The sequence below is a fragment of the Dreissena polymorpha genome, chromosome 15 (assembly GCF_020536995.1).
Source record: "Dreissena polymorpha isolate Duluth1 chromosome 15, UMN_Dpol_1.0, whole genome shotgun sequence".
NCBI lineage: Eukaryota > Metazoa > Mollusca > Bivalvia > Myida > Dreissenidae > Dreissena > Dreissena polymorpha.
In genome coordinates, this window is record NC_068369.1 from 20,125,632 (window position 1) to 20,140,846 (window position 15,215).

Here is a 15,215-nt window from a genome sequence, read left to right on the forward strand (position 1 = left end):
CAGAAACTAGGTGAAAGTCTTCATACAAAAATTTATATACAACCTGAACCTAGATGAAAGTCTTAATACAAAAATTTGTATACACTTTATCGTATTTTGTATTTTTATATTAAATAGACAAATAAATATAAGTACACGAAGAGAAACTATTGAAAATATTAGTCAGCTCTCCATTTAAAAGCTTAAAAATAATAAATATATATAGATTTCGTACACTTTTTTAATTGTCATTTTTAAGAGGTCAATAAACGTGATTATGTTTGCGTTGTTCCAGTAATATTTATTAATATATTTCTTACGTAAATAAATAAACATTGAACATTCAATATGATAAATTACCATTTAACCAAGCTTTAACATCGCCAAGAAATCTCGCGACAAATAGTTGTTATCAAATATTTGTTAACTAGTGGGGAAGTGGATAAGGCATAATTATTCCTCGTTTTTGTATGTCCAGATCGGATGAAAAAATGAAAGATGACGTAGTTATAAATCTTCATTTAAACCATTTACGTACACGACAAAACGGGAAACATGCGTCACTCTTTGTCGGTGTTGGTTGAAATAATCGGTATGCCTCATGTGGCGATGTCGATACGATTTAACTATTCTCGTATTTTTTTCCGTTGCTGTGCCGTTTTCTGAAAATTTACTTACAGGAATTGGAAGACATTTATATTTGAAAATTGAGTGGCTTGTATTTTTGATGTGTGGGATATACTCGTATATATATCGAAATCGAAAAATGTGCGCATTGTGATAAAAACTTTTAATCAATCAACATGGCTACCCATGGCAGTGACGAGGTAAAATTGGCGCCCTTAGAGTTGTGTGATCCATGCTTTTCTAACTGTAAAGAAATACTTGCAGTTCTGTACCGTCTAGATTGTGACGAGAAATGTTGTGAGGTATGCGGCACTTGTCACACGAAATGCAAGTTGAGTAAGGATCACAAATTGTCGACGGTTGCAGAAGGGCCTTCTAGCAATGTCGTCAAATTGCTGAAAAAAACTCAGAAATCAATTGTGCATAACAGACGGGGTTTCTTGCAGTTTGTACCGATATTTTAAGGTATAAGAATAAAAATCCTTGAATACGTCTGAAATCGGTAACAAAATTTCAAGTTGCGTGTAACAAAATCGTGTACAATGAATGCAGTAAAAATGGAATTTTGAAAAAAAAAACATGCTTATTAAATAAAGTAATTCTGATGTATTTTACATTGCCATAAGCAGCATACAAATCTGTATTCTATGCACTAGTTGAAATTCTTAAGAAAACTTGTTTAAACAAGCAAATTCGTTGAATTGATATCCCCCGCCAATATGCTTCTGGACACAAAAGTGGTATATTTGACACTCAAAAAAGCATTTTTTTCAAGATACAAAGGGCCACAACTCCGTTATTAACAGATGGTGTACGATGCCATTTGGCGTGCATCATCATCTTATACATATATATACTCGTACCAAGTTTCAATGAAATCCGCCAAAGCACTTCCAAGATATTGCTCCGGACGGATGGAAAGACGGACGGACGGACAACGCCAAAACAATATCTCTCCGCCTATGGCGAGGGATAAACAGTTATTTGAAGTAAAGCACTACTTACCGTCGTCTTAAAATCTAGTAAAGTTAAAAGATGGAACCCCACAATTTCACGTGATCCTGCACCCTGACAATTAGTTCAGGTGCAATTAAAGTGTTATTGTGTCGTATGAATAGATACCGTAAAGAGCATGACAGAGGAAAGATTGCAAAATGAAGGACAAGCGATTGCATTAACCACAGTTCATGAAGATTGGACAATACATGAGGCTGCTAGAGTGTTAACAAGGCAAATGTCAGAATAAATTTTGGGTTATAATGAAACTCCAGGAAAGTCATCAGAAAATGTATTACAGTTGAGAAAATACATAAAGCAAAACAAAAATATAATGTTAAAAACTCGATTTACTCGTTGGAAACGGTCTTTACAAAGCATTGTGGGTAACCAGCTTTCAGGGCGAGCATTATCTCGCACCGCCTATAATAAGTCACCGAACAAACAAATGCATAATTATATTTTTAGAAAAAAAAACACGTTGTTATTATCACACAGTAGAAGTAATGGTGCATGTAAATATATAAGCATGAAGTTATGTATTTTCATAAACAAAGTGTTTCGTTTCAACACTAGCCAAAGAATTAATTCGAAAATTTCGACTTCAATGTCGGGAAATTGTCTTGTTTTCCCATATATTTGCTAAGGGACTTCTAAGCTGTGCAGTCATTTTCTAAATGTAATTTGTTCAAATCATTGAGTAATAACATTCAATTAAATCGAATTTAAATCGTCAGTTATTTCTTTTTCATGTAAATAACAATGCTTTACGGTTAAATTGTATATACACGTGTGGATTAGATCGTCACTAACTTTGAAGGTCGACGCGGACTTCAACCGATCTAAACCCTGTGCTTTGAATTGATCGCTCAAAGATGTTGACTCCTTTTAATTATCTTTTTAGTTTCAAGTGGTATATAAATATCTTTATTTGAGTCTCATCATGGTTTCACATACATACAGCAATTTACAAACAGGGTTAACCATGCCATTCATTTTTGAATTATAAGAGACTATAATATAAGCATTCAAATACATACAATAAAACGTATCATTAAAACTAGCATTTGCAGTGCTTTTACACTGTAAGTGCCCCTTTCTAATAATAAAACATCCTGTTAAAGCACATAAAATCTTTTAGTTAAATATAAAGCAAGTATATTTATACAGAGATAAAATAATATAAGAAAGCTAAGATATACCATGTAAAGAAAAGTTATATACAACAAAAAAGTAAAATGTGTATGTGCATCAATATTAAAACTATATGTACAGCTTTGCATTTCTACTTTTTAAAATTAAGAAGCAGGATTTGGCAACATCTCGAACAATTGCATTGGTGGAGAATAAAAATCTAAATTTATCACAGTCAGCCAGTTGACTAAAGTTGCTATCATATGCATTGGCCTTCATAAATAGGGAGTTTCGTTCACTTATATATTCGGGACAGTGTATGATAACATGTGTTTCATTTTCTATTACATTGGCACAAAACGGACATGACCTTTCCTCTAGTGGCTGGCCAATATATCTACCAGTTTCTATTTTAAGTGGAGCAACTCCACATCTGAATTTAGCAATTGCCGATCGGTGAGATAGAGGCATGTTTATAGTACAATAAAGTTCAGGCTCATAAAAACGTTTAATATGTCTATATGTTAAGTTTATTATGTCCATTGCCGGTTACACTATTTTCTCTGTCAATGGATAACTGCCAGTTGTACATGTGTCTCTTAGTTAGCTCATTTGACACTTCCCTTAGCATGATTGCCTTGCTTACCGAGCTACAGTACGTACTGTACACGTCTACCTGTAGAGACCGAAACATGGTTGCAACAGAAAAACCCCAATTTCTGCAGACAGTGCTTCTGCCCTTGCACCATTTTAAAACTTTGTAATTAACTCTTGCATTATCCATGTTCATTAATCGGTGCCATTGCCGACTAACAGCCATTCATTGGCGAGTTTCGGGTTGTTGCCAGCCCATATCCCCAGAGACAGCGGCAGTGGGTGCATATTTACCAAGACCCACAAAGAATCGCATAGCTCTATTATGAACTGCGTTAATGCATGAAAACGTTTTATCTCCCCATACCGCTGCCCCATAGGCTATGACCGACCATACCATACTAATAATTTACTGTATACTCTATATGGCATTCCTCCCATCGATTTATATTTTGCAATTAACAAACCTAGTGTTCTACTAGCACTTTGTGCAACCATTTTAACAGTTACATTAATATCTAAGTGCTCATTAAGGACTAAGCCAAGGTATTTATACTGCTCAACAAAGGATAAGGTCTCATAGCCATACAAAAACTGATAATCTGTTCTAGCTTTTGCCTTTCGTCGGAAGTGTACAATGTTGCTTTTACTTATATTAACAGACATGCAATTGCTTACACACCAATCATACAATTTGTTTATCATACATTGTAAATCCTGTTCATTGTCTGCAAGCAGTACCATATCATCTGCATATAGCAATATACACACTTTTTCATCCCCGACATCAACGCCCCTACCAAAGGCTTTCATTTCCACGGCCAGGTCGTTGATGAAGAGGTTGAATAAGGTCGGCGAGCTTGAACATCCCTGACGTAAACCTGACGTAACGTTAAACCAGTCTGTGACGTTGTCATTGATACAAACACAGGAAGAAACTGAAGAATATAAAGACTTAAATGCGTTCAATATAGGGACATTAATACCAATGTGTTTCAGTTTATTCCATAGGATATCTCTATCAACAAAGTAATATGCCATTTTTAAATCAATAAATGCACAAAAAGTAGATTGATTCAGCCTCTTCCTGGTATCTACAAGATTGGTAAAAGAAGAGAGATGATCTACTGTACTACGTTGTTTACGAAATCCATTCTGTTCGTCGACCACCTTATCGTTATCTTCGACCCATTTATTTAGACGGTTGTTTAAAACAGAGCTGTACAATTTATACATAGTATTAGCAAGAGTTATGCCCCTGTATGATAAAGGATCTCTAGGGTCGGCTGTACACGCCTTAGGGATAGGGTTGATAATACCCTTTCCCCACTCGTGTGGAATCCTTCCTGTCCTAAAACACACGTTAAACAATGCGTGTAAAAAACCTATCGCTGTTCTATTGTTTAACACCTCGTATGGAATACCATCAGTGCCAGCAGCCTTACCTCTGTTAGCATTTTTACAACTTTTATGATTTCCAATATGCTTATATGCTCATTCACACTAGAATCCATTGAAACAGTATCATTATTATCGGTAACATTATTGTTTGCTGCAGAGGTAAAGCTGGCTTTATTATATAATTTCTGAAAGTCATTTTTCCATCTATTTAAAACAATTCTTTATCTGAACATAATGAGCCATCATCCATACGAACTTCCATTGGGATCTGCTTAGTTCTACTTTGACCTACACCAACTTGACCAATATCCCTCCAAAATGTTTGAGGGTCATTATCAAGGTTTGCTAACATATCATTCTGCGTTTTGACCCAGTGTTTCCGTTTGGCAGACTGAGCAGCTCGGTCAAATCGCTTTCGACATTGGACATAATCAGACCTCAATAGAGCCCTATCCGATGCTGACTTACAGTTTAACCATTTACATTCGGATTCACAAACAATTCCATTAGGTGGTTAGGTCATCATTCCACCATGGCTTCCCGACCCTTCTTCGCTTATTTGATTTTCCATGTTTCACATTTACCTTTCGTCTTGAAAGCTTCTCCGTCATTTCATTCCCAATGAGAGAGCAAAAGTCAGAGTATGCCCTATCTATATCACTCTGAAGTCTATAGCCTGTCTCTAACTCAGTGATGACACGACTTATTTCATCTAATTTTGCTCCCTCACCGAGAAATAAATCACGCACAGACGAAGTGTCATACCTATATAACACTTCATGTTCTGCCTCTCTCTCGTGCACCTCCGACGCAGTTGTACCAAAACCCTGTACCGAAATATGCCATAGTAAACATGAGTGGTCGGGAAGCGATGTTGGGACGAAGCTCCTTCCAACTGCTCCGCTAGCATTAAGCATATCATTGACCCGTAAAACATGAAAATCCTGAAACATACTGAGATCCTCATGGTTAACAATACAGTAATCAACGGCCGAGGTTCCTTTACTGGACACAGATGTAAAGTCATTCGTAACGGTATTTCGACCGTTCAAAATGCACATATTGCTGTTTATAAGGAACTCAATAAGAATGTGTCCGTAATTGTTAGTCTTATAATCTATAATATTTTTTTGTACAATATCATCTATTCCAACAATTAAGTCATCTTCGGCTCCACAACGACTATTAAGATCTCCACAGATAAACAGATTGCCAATGCTCTGAAAGTTATACACTCCTGTCAGAATGATATCGAAGAAAGCATTAACGTCAACTTGTCTGGAGGAGTTTTCTTGTGGCAAATAGCAAACACACGCAATTAAATTGTAGCCAAGACACTTATGGCTTAGTTTAAGCCACATAATGTCTTCATTTGAATCGTCTAAAACAGTAACATTAAAATTACACAATACATCATCCTTCGCCAGAAACCCAACCCCGCCAGATCCGTTCCGCGCCCTTATATATACCGTACTTCTATTTCTCCCAAACCACTTGTACCCCTCAATATTAAGTGTCTGATCTCCCGTAAAATGCGTTTCAATAATACCTAAAATGTCACAATTTTGTTCTAAATTGCATGTTGATCGTACACCGTGAGTTTCTGAGTTTCTATCAACACTCTACCCGTTGACATTCCAGCAACCCGCTACTACCTAACGACGCCACCGGTCGCCACGATCTTGGTTGCTAGCACGGTTGTTGTATCCCCTGGCACCGCCTCTGGCATCGACCCTGGCACCGCCCCGGACACCGCCCCGGGCACCGCCCTGACCATTACCGCGGTCGCCAAAAATGCTCCTTTGTTCTATGTTTTCCGCAGTCTGCGAGCGCGCCCTATCTAATCTGTCCGTTCCAGGGTTGCGCGCACCTGCCCTCTCACTGTCTCCGCGATTTCTGTAAGATGAGGGATCCACATTTATAGCATCGCTGGTTTGATGTCGTTCGTTCGCATTGATGCTTCTCACAACTCGACCGCCACGGAATGCAATGCACCCATCCCCTCTGTTCACCGCGTTGACTACAGCACGCAAGTTAGAATTCCACATCCGCTCAGAGTGTGACTGGTCCGGGTGGATGTAATCATTACTCAAACTAGAATTCCGGAGCAGGCTCTTAGCTTTCAGGACTTCTTCCTTGTCTTCAATTGTTTCAAGCGTGGTGATGATGACACCCGGTCTGGAATTTGTGCTCGTTTTTCGTATCGCCGAGTGCACCTGCACCCCTGAAAGTTTGAGTTGATCTCGAAACATGTTGTTTATCTTTGTGCGAAGGTTCTCTCCCGAGTGTTCCGGCATATCTCGAATAACTAAATTGCAGGAGTTCCCGCTTGTGCCGGAACGTTCTTTGCTCACCATAGATTCTTGTAGAGTTTCAAATGTCTTTCTCATGTATTCAAGATCTTTCGTCACCTCGATCCTGAAGTCCCCGACTCTGTCGTCCACATCCGTCCGTAGCCGATTTAACTCAGTGGTGAGTCGTCTGTCAATCAATTCGGCAATTCTATATGACAGTTTTTTCTCATGACGTGTCTCCAACTGGTCTATTCGATCGCCCAATACTTTCTGGTGGGTGTTCACTCAGCTTTCAAACTGATTCATCCTGCTGTGGATGCTCTTAAGATCCCCTGTTATATTCTTGAGCATCTCCATGACACTAGCCCCAAGCTGGTCTCCACCACCAATCGCAGAAGTTGCAATCATAGAAGACACAGACGTAGAAGTCGCATATGTCACAGAAGACGCAGGGGTCACATTAACATTCACAGAAGTCGACGACGCCACAGAAAAAGTCGTAGAGGGCGATGACGTCATAGAGGCCGCCGACGTCACAGGAGTATCATTCACAGAAGTTACTGAGGACGTAGAGCGCGTAGAGGACACAGACGTCAGGGAAACCGCAGACGTCATATATATATACAAAGTAGTTAAAAAGAAGATAAAAATAAATTCTATATTCAATCAAATTTAAATTACTATAGATGATGAAAGTGAAATAAATTATGATAGAGTTTAGAGTTTATTTTAACATACATAAGCTTTTAAGCCATTGAGTAAACACATATTACAACAAAGTATATACTCAGATGGTCTATGACGTTCAGATTTTTTAACGGAACCAAGGTGAAAGTCGTAATACAAAAATGTGTATACAACCTGAACTTATATGAAAGATTTAATTTAAAAAATTGTATTCGCTTTATCGTATTTTGTATTTTTATATAATATAGACAAATGAATGTAAGTACACGGAGAGAAACTATTGGTAATATAAGTCAGCTCTCAATGTAAAAGCTTTAAATTAAAAAAAATATATAGATTTCGTACACTTTTTTCATTGTCAGTCTGTAAGAGGTCAATAAACTTGATCATGTTTGTGTTTTTCCAGTAATATTTATTTATATATTTCTTACGTAAATAAATAAACATTTGGCATTCAATATGATAAATTACCATTTAATCAAGCTTTAACAACATCGCCAATAAATCTCGCGACAACTAGTTTTTATCAAATCTTTGTTTACTAGTGGGGCATTGGATTAGGCATATTCCGCGTATTTGTAGATCCAGCTCGGATAAAAAAATTAAAGATAAAGGAGTTATAAATCTACATTTAAACCATTTACGTACAATACGAAATGGGATACATGCGTCACTCTTTGTCGGTGTTGATTTAAATATTCGTTATGCCTCATGTGGCGATGTCAATATACCAAAGCTATCCTCTTATTATCGTCCGCTTACTAATTGCTCATTCCTGAAAGTTTTCTTACCGGAATAGGTAGACATTTATATTTGAAAATTGAGTTGCTTGTATTTTTATACTCGATATATTTTGAAATCGAACAAATGTGCGCATTGTGATTAAAACTTTTAATCAACCACAATGGCTACCAACGGCAGTGACGAGGTACAATTGGCGTCTTTAGAGTTGTGTGATCCATGCTTTTCTAACTGTAAAGAAATACTTGCAGTTCTGTACTGTCTAGATTGTGACGAGAAATTGTGTGAGGTATGCGGCACTTGTCACACGAAATCCAAGTTGAGTAAGGATCACAAATTGTCGAAGGTTACAGAAGCGCCGTCTGGCAATGTCGTCAAATTGCTGAAAAAACTCACCACGTGCCCCAACCATCAGTCCGAAGAAGTAGTTTACATCTGCATTGATGAAGACCAACTCTGCTGCAACCAATGTATTAATACGAGCCACAGAGAGTGTAGGCAGTTGGAAACAATTGAGCAATACATGACAAGCGCGATACACAAGGGAACTATTACACATCAAATGGCGAATGTATCCAAAGCAACAAGTGCGCTTCAGGTGAGACCAAGACAAAAGCACCAACGACAACAAAGTCTTTGGAAGACAAATGTTGCGAAGAAGATATTACCAGAGGGAACTGTCCTTGAAAAATTAACTGAAATGGAACAGCAATTAGCAGAGATTTTGACACAATATAAAGAAGTGAAACTCCAGCTGCTGGAGCAGTATTGAATTTTCATTTAAAACAATTAGTTGGTCCTTTATTTAAGGCAAGTGACCGATTGCCCAAACAGTACAAAACAGCACAATACAGCACAATACAAACCAACACGACGCAAATGAACGCTCCATGATAGCCGACAGCGCTTCAAGCGTTACTGCTTACCTTCAGGCTGTTCAGGCCAAGCTGGATTCAGCGTTCAACTCCCTCAAGACTGCAGTTATGTCTCAATGTGAAATGCAAACTCGTATACTTTTGCAAAACATCGACATGCGACAGACGACTACTACTAATCTACGAGATCGAATAAGCACTGATCGAGACAACATTGATTCAATAAATCGACATGGAAATGATAAGCATGTTTTTCTTCTGCGTCGTGAAATTACTAATGATATACAGGATATTGAAAGCCGTATTCGAAAATTAAACCAACGCAAGGCAGCGTCAAAAATTGAAGTTGTGGAGAAAACTACTGTGGACGATATCGTCCGAACTATCACAGGCGCTCTTCGAGTACAACCAAGCGGCGGCGGCGCATATTTTAACAGTCGTGAAAAAGACTACAAACAAGAATATGAATACGATTCATAAACATTACCAGACATTGAAAGGAGGACGCAAACTCTGAAGAGGGATAGGAAAGGATGAAGATAAAGATATCTTATAATAGTTCCCAAGAGGTATAGCAGCTAAAATAACGTGAACTAATTACATTTAGACAATGACTTCATAGCCTATTAGTCCCGTAGCAAATATATGGGAAAACAAGACCGAATATATTCTTTGTTGAAACGAAACCCTTTGATTATGAAATAACATAACTTCATGCTTACATATTTAAATGAACCATTACCTCCACTGTGTGCTTTTAAAAACTTTATTTTTTCTAACAATATAATTATGCATTTGTTTGTTCGGTGACTTATTATAGGCGCCGTGAGGTAATGTTCGCCCTTAAAGCGGGTAATCCAAAATGCTTTGTTATGACTGTTTCCAACGAGTAAATTGAGATTTTAAGATTACATTTTTGTTTTGCTGAAAGTACTTTCTGGACTGATACAACAATACATTTTCTGATGATTTTCCTGGAGTTTCATTTTAACCCAATTTTATTCTGAAACCACAGTGGTTTTACAGTTGTTATTTTATCTCGTCATTTTATTCGCTGTGTATTTGTATCAACATTTATGCATGTAAAGTTTATTGTTTTATCCTCTTGTAAACATTGTTAATATGAAAATTTTTGATGTATTTACTATTTATTTTTTGTAGTTGTATGTTAAAACTTTGTATGTTTAAACTTGTGTTCTAAAAGCAAATAATGTCGCATTTAGCAATCCATCTATTCTCAAAGAAACAAACGCAACGATTTGAAGAACATTGTTTAATTTTGTATTGCAAAACAATATAAGGTTCTTCAGATTAAAATATAAAAAGTAATGTTATGAGTCGGAATTTAGTGCCCGTGTCAGAATAGCACTTCGAACAATACCAAAAACACGCCTGCGATATGTCAAAACGACATTTAAACATTTCATATAGACTAGTCCTTGAATAAATTAAAAAGTCATTCGGAAGTATAATTCTTCAAATATTGCTCATAAATAACGAATCTCCAAATTTGCTTTAGTATATCAAGATATCTGACTTTAAATTGTGAACATACATTTTGGCTCGATAATTATTTCCGATTTGATAATTTGCCAAAGGATTTATTTAAACACACAAATACAATATTTATCTTGCATTCATAAGGTTCTAGTGAATCGATAAGCGTTCCTTGAGGCAAACACTATTGATGTATTCAAAGGTCGATGTCAGTGATCAAATTTCCTCTACAAAACCGACAATATTTAATGTTTTAATTTCTCCCGTGTATGCATCATGTTTTTATTCAGGCATACAAAGTAGTTAAAAAGAAGATAACACTAAATGCTATATTAAATCTTATTTAAATTACTACAGATGATGAAAGTGAAATAAATTATGATGGAGTTTAGAGTTTATATTAACATACATTAGGCTTTAAGCTATTGAGTACACACATATTACAACAACGTATACATGTACACAGATAGTCCATGACGTACACAATTTTTAACGGAACCTAGGTGAAAGTCGTAATACAAAAAATTGTATATAACCTGAACTTATATGAAAGATTTAATACAAAAAATTGTATACACTTTATAGGATTTTGTATTTTTATATTAAATAGACAAATGAATCTAAATACACGGAGAGAAACTATTGCAAATATAAGTCAGCTCTCAATTAAAAGCTTTAAAATAAAAAAAAAATAGATTTCGAACACTTTTTTTATTATCAGTCTGTAAGAGGTCAATAAAATTGATCATGTTTGTGTACTGTACTGTACTGTCTAGATTGTGACGAGAAATTTTGTGAGGTATGCTGCACTTATCACACGAAATCCAAGTTGAGTAAGGATCACAAATTGTCGCAGAAGCGCCGTCTGGCAATGTCGTCAAATTGCTGAAACAACTCACCACGTGTCCCAACCATCAATCCGAAGAAGTAGTTTACATCTGCATTGATGAAGACCAACTCTGCTGCAACCAATGTGCCAATACGAGCCACAGAGGATGTCGGCAGTTGGAAACAATTGAGCAATACATGACAACCGCGATACACAAAGAAACTATTACACATCAAATGGCGAATGTATCCAAAGCAGCAAGAGCGCTTCAGGAGAGACTAAGAAAACAACACCAACGACAACAAAGTCTTTGGAAAACAAATGTTGCGAAGAAGATATTACCAGAGGGAACTGTCCTTGAAAAATTGACTGAAATGGAACAGCAATAAGCAGAGATTTTGACACAAGACGCAAATGAACGCTCAATGGTAGCCGACAGCGCTTCAAGAGTTACTGCTTACCCTCAGGCTGTTCAGGCCAAGCTAGAATCAGCGTTCAACTCCCTCAAGACTGCAGTTATGTCTCAATGTGAAATGCAAACTCGTATACTTTTGCAAAAGATCGACATGCGACAGACGACTACTAATAATCTACAAGACCAAATAAGTACTGATCGAGACAACATCGATTCAATAGAACAACATGAAAATGATAAGCATGATTTTCTTCTGCGTCGTCAAATAACTAAGGCAATACAGGATATAGAAAGCCGAATTCGAGAATTAAACCAACGCAACGCATGGTTAAAAATTGAAGTTGTGGAGCAAACTGCTGTGGACAATATCGTCCAAACTATCAAAGGCAGTCTTCGAGTACAACCAAGCGGCGGAGGCGCATATTTTAACAGTCGTTGAGAATACTTCGAACAAGAATATGAATACAATTCATAAACATTACCAGACATTGAAAGAGAGACGCAAACACCCAAGAGGGATAAGAAATGATAAAGATAAAGATATCTAATGATTTTCAATAGAAGCCATGGTTAAGTACATGTACGTAAATAGTTCCCAAGAGGTTTAGCAGCTAAAATGATTTGAACTAATTACATTTAGACAATGACTGCACAGCCTAGCAGGCATTCCCTTAGCAAATATATGGGAAAACTAGACAATTTCCCGACAATGAAGTCGAAATTTTCGAATTAATTCTTTGGCTTGTGTTGAAACGAAACACTTTATTTATGAAAATACATAACTTCATGCTTATATATTTACATGCACCATCACTTCTACTGTGTGATAATAAAAACGTGTGTTTTTTTTTCTAAAAATATAAGTATGCATTTGTTTGTTCGGTGACTTATTATAGGCGGTGTGAGATAATGCTCGCCCTGAAAGCGGGTAACCCACAATGCTTTGTAAAGACCGTTTCCAACGAGTAAATCGAGTTTTTAACATTATATTTTTGTTTTGCTTTGTGTATTTTCTCAACTGTTATACATTTTCTGATGACTTTCCTGGAGTTTCATTATAACCCAAAATTTATTCTGACATTTGCCTTTTTAACACTCTAGCAGCCTCATGTATTGTCCAATCTTCATGAACTGTGGTTAATGCAATCGCTTGTCCTTCATTTTGCAATCTTTCCTCTGTCATGCCCTTTACGGTATCTATTCATACGACACAATAACACTTTAATTGCACCTGAACTAATTGTAAGGGTGCAGGATCACGTGAAAGTTTGGGGTTCCATCTTTTAACTTTACTGGATTTTAAGACGACGGTAAGTAGTGCTTTACTTCAAACAACTGTTTATCCCCTGCCATAGGCGGAGGGATATTGTTTTGGCGTTGTCCGTCCGTCCGTCTTTCCATCCGTCCGGAGCCATATCTTGAAAGTGCTTTGGCGGATTTCATTGAAACTTGGTACGAGTATATATATGGATAAGATGATGATGCACGCCAAATGGCATCGTACACCATATGTTAATAACTGAGTTATGGCCCTTTGTATCTTGAAAAAAAATGCTTTTTTTGAGTGTCAAATATACCACTTTTGTGTCCAAAAGCATATTGGCGGGGGATATCAATTCAACAAATTTGCTTGTTTAAACAAGTTTTCTTAAGAATTTCAGCTAGTGCATAGAATTCAGATTTGTATGCTGCTTATGGCAATGTGAAATACACCAGAATTACTTTATTTAATAAGCATGTGTTTTTTTTTAATTCCATTTTTACTGCATTCATTGTACACGATTTTGTTTCACGCAACTTGAAATTTTGTTACCGATTTCAGACGTATTCAAGGATTTTTATTCTTATACCTTAAAATATCGGCACAAACTGCAAGAAACCCCGTCTTTTATGCACAATTGATTTTTGCAAATGTATTTAAATAACTTGAGATATATGCAAAAATAAAGTTATTAGCGTTGTGTTTACATTCTGGTCAGCCCGTGTGTAAACCCCTGAAAACCCCGTTGATTCTGCACCCTGATTGTGGCTTACTGAGAAGAACAAATTGATTGCGAAACCTTTAGCCGAGTCAACAGTAAAAAATATATGATTCATATACCAATACTGTATTGTATTTATATCTACACCCTTTGTGATAAGGCTTTAAACATCCTGCATTATGGAATACATTAACGATAGTCTGGCGTTACAACTGTATGATACTACCTTCTAAAATATTTAAAATAAGAAAGAATTTAATTGTATAAACTTGATATCATCGTGCCTCAGAAAATTGTTAGTCTGTTGAGACTCAGGTGTATAGTAAATCATTGAGTAATAACATTCAATTAAATCGAATTTAAATCGTCAGTTATTGCTTTTTCATGTAAATAACAATGCTTTACGGTTAAATTGTATATACACGTGTGGATTAGATCGTCACTAACTTTGAAGGTCGACGCGGACTTCAACCGGTCTAAACAAACACCCCGTGCTTTGAATTGATCGCTCAAAGATGTTGACTCCTTTTAATTATCTTTTTAGTTTCAAGTGGTATGTATTGGCCTTTTTTGTATAGGCTATGGGTTCCTTTCTGAAAGGAGAGAGATGCGGGTATTGTAAGAATAAGAGTAAGAATGTCTCTCATTTTGTTCCTGGAGTTCCATCATTCCTATTTATGTATTGCTCTTTGGACAATTTTATTTACATCGGAAGATTATTAAAGAAACAAGTCGTCATATGTTATAACCGCATGTGCATTGTGAATTTAACAAGCTATAGTATATCAAGATATCTGTCTTTAAATTGTGAACTAAAATTTTGGCCCGATAATTATTTCCGATTTGATATTTTCCATAGGATTTATTTAAATACACAAATACAATATTTATCTTGCATTCATTACGTTCTAGTGCATCGATAAGCGTTTCTTGAGGCAAACACTATTGATGTATTCAAAGGTCGATGTCAGTGATCAACTTTCCTTTACAAAACCGACAATATTTAATCTTTTAAATTTTCCCGTGTATTCATCATGTTTTTATTCAGGCATACAAAGTAGTTAAAAAGAAGATAAAAATAAATTCTATATTCAATCATATTTAAATTACTATAGACGACGAAAGTGAAATAAATTATGATAGAGTCTAGAGTTTATTTTAACA

The 15,215-nt window shown here is 36.3% G+C and overlaps 2 protein-coding genes across 5 annotated transcripts in view; both read left to right on the top strand.

Annotated features, from left to right (window-relative positions):
- Positions 1-10,463, top strand: part of LOC127860616 (E3 ubiquitin-protein ligase TRIM33-like) — a 38,256-nt gene extending 27,793 nt beyond the window's left edge. The window contains exon 2 of one of the 2 annotated variants that reach the window (XM_052398824.1): positions 9,898-10,463. The gene's annotated coding sequence lies outside the window, so the exon portion shown is untranslated. The remainder of the gene's footprint in view (positions 1-9,897) is intronic. The other variant, XM_052398823.1, reaches the window with a different exon arrangement.
- The window catches only part of LOC127860618 (temptin-like), a 41,664-nt gene that overhangs the window by 13,609 nt on the left and 12,840 nt on the right, over positions 1-15,215 (top strand). Inside the window, exon 1 of one of the 3 annotated variants that reach the window (XM_052398826.1) lies at positions 12,825-13,379. The exons of the other annotated variants lie outside the window; for them this stretch is intronic. The gene's annotated coding sequence lies outside the window, so the exon portion shown is untranslated. Of the gene's footprint in view, positions 1-12,824; positions 13,380-15,215 lie in introns of those variants that run through there. 3 annotated transcript variants of the gene reach the window in all.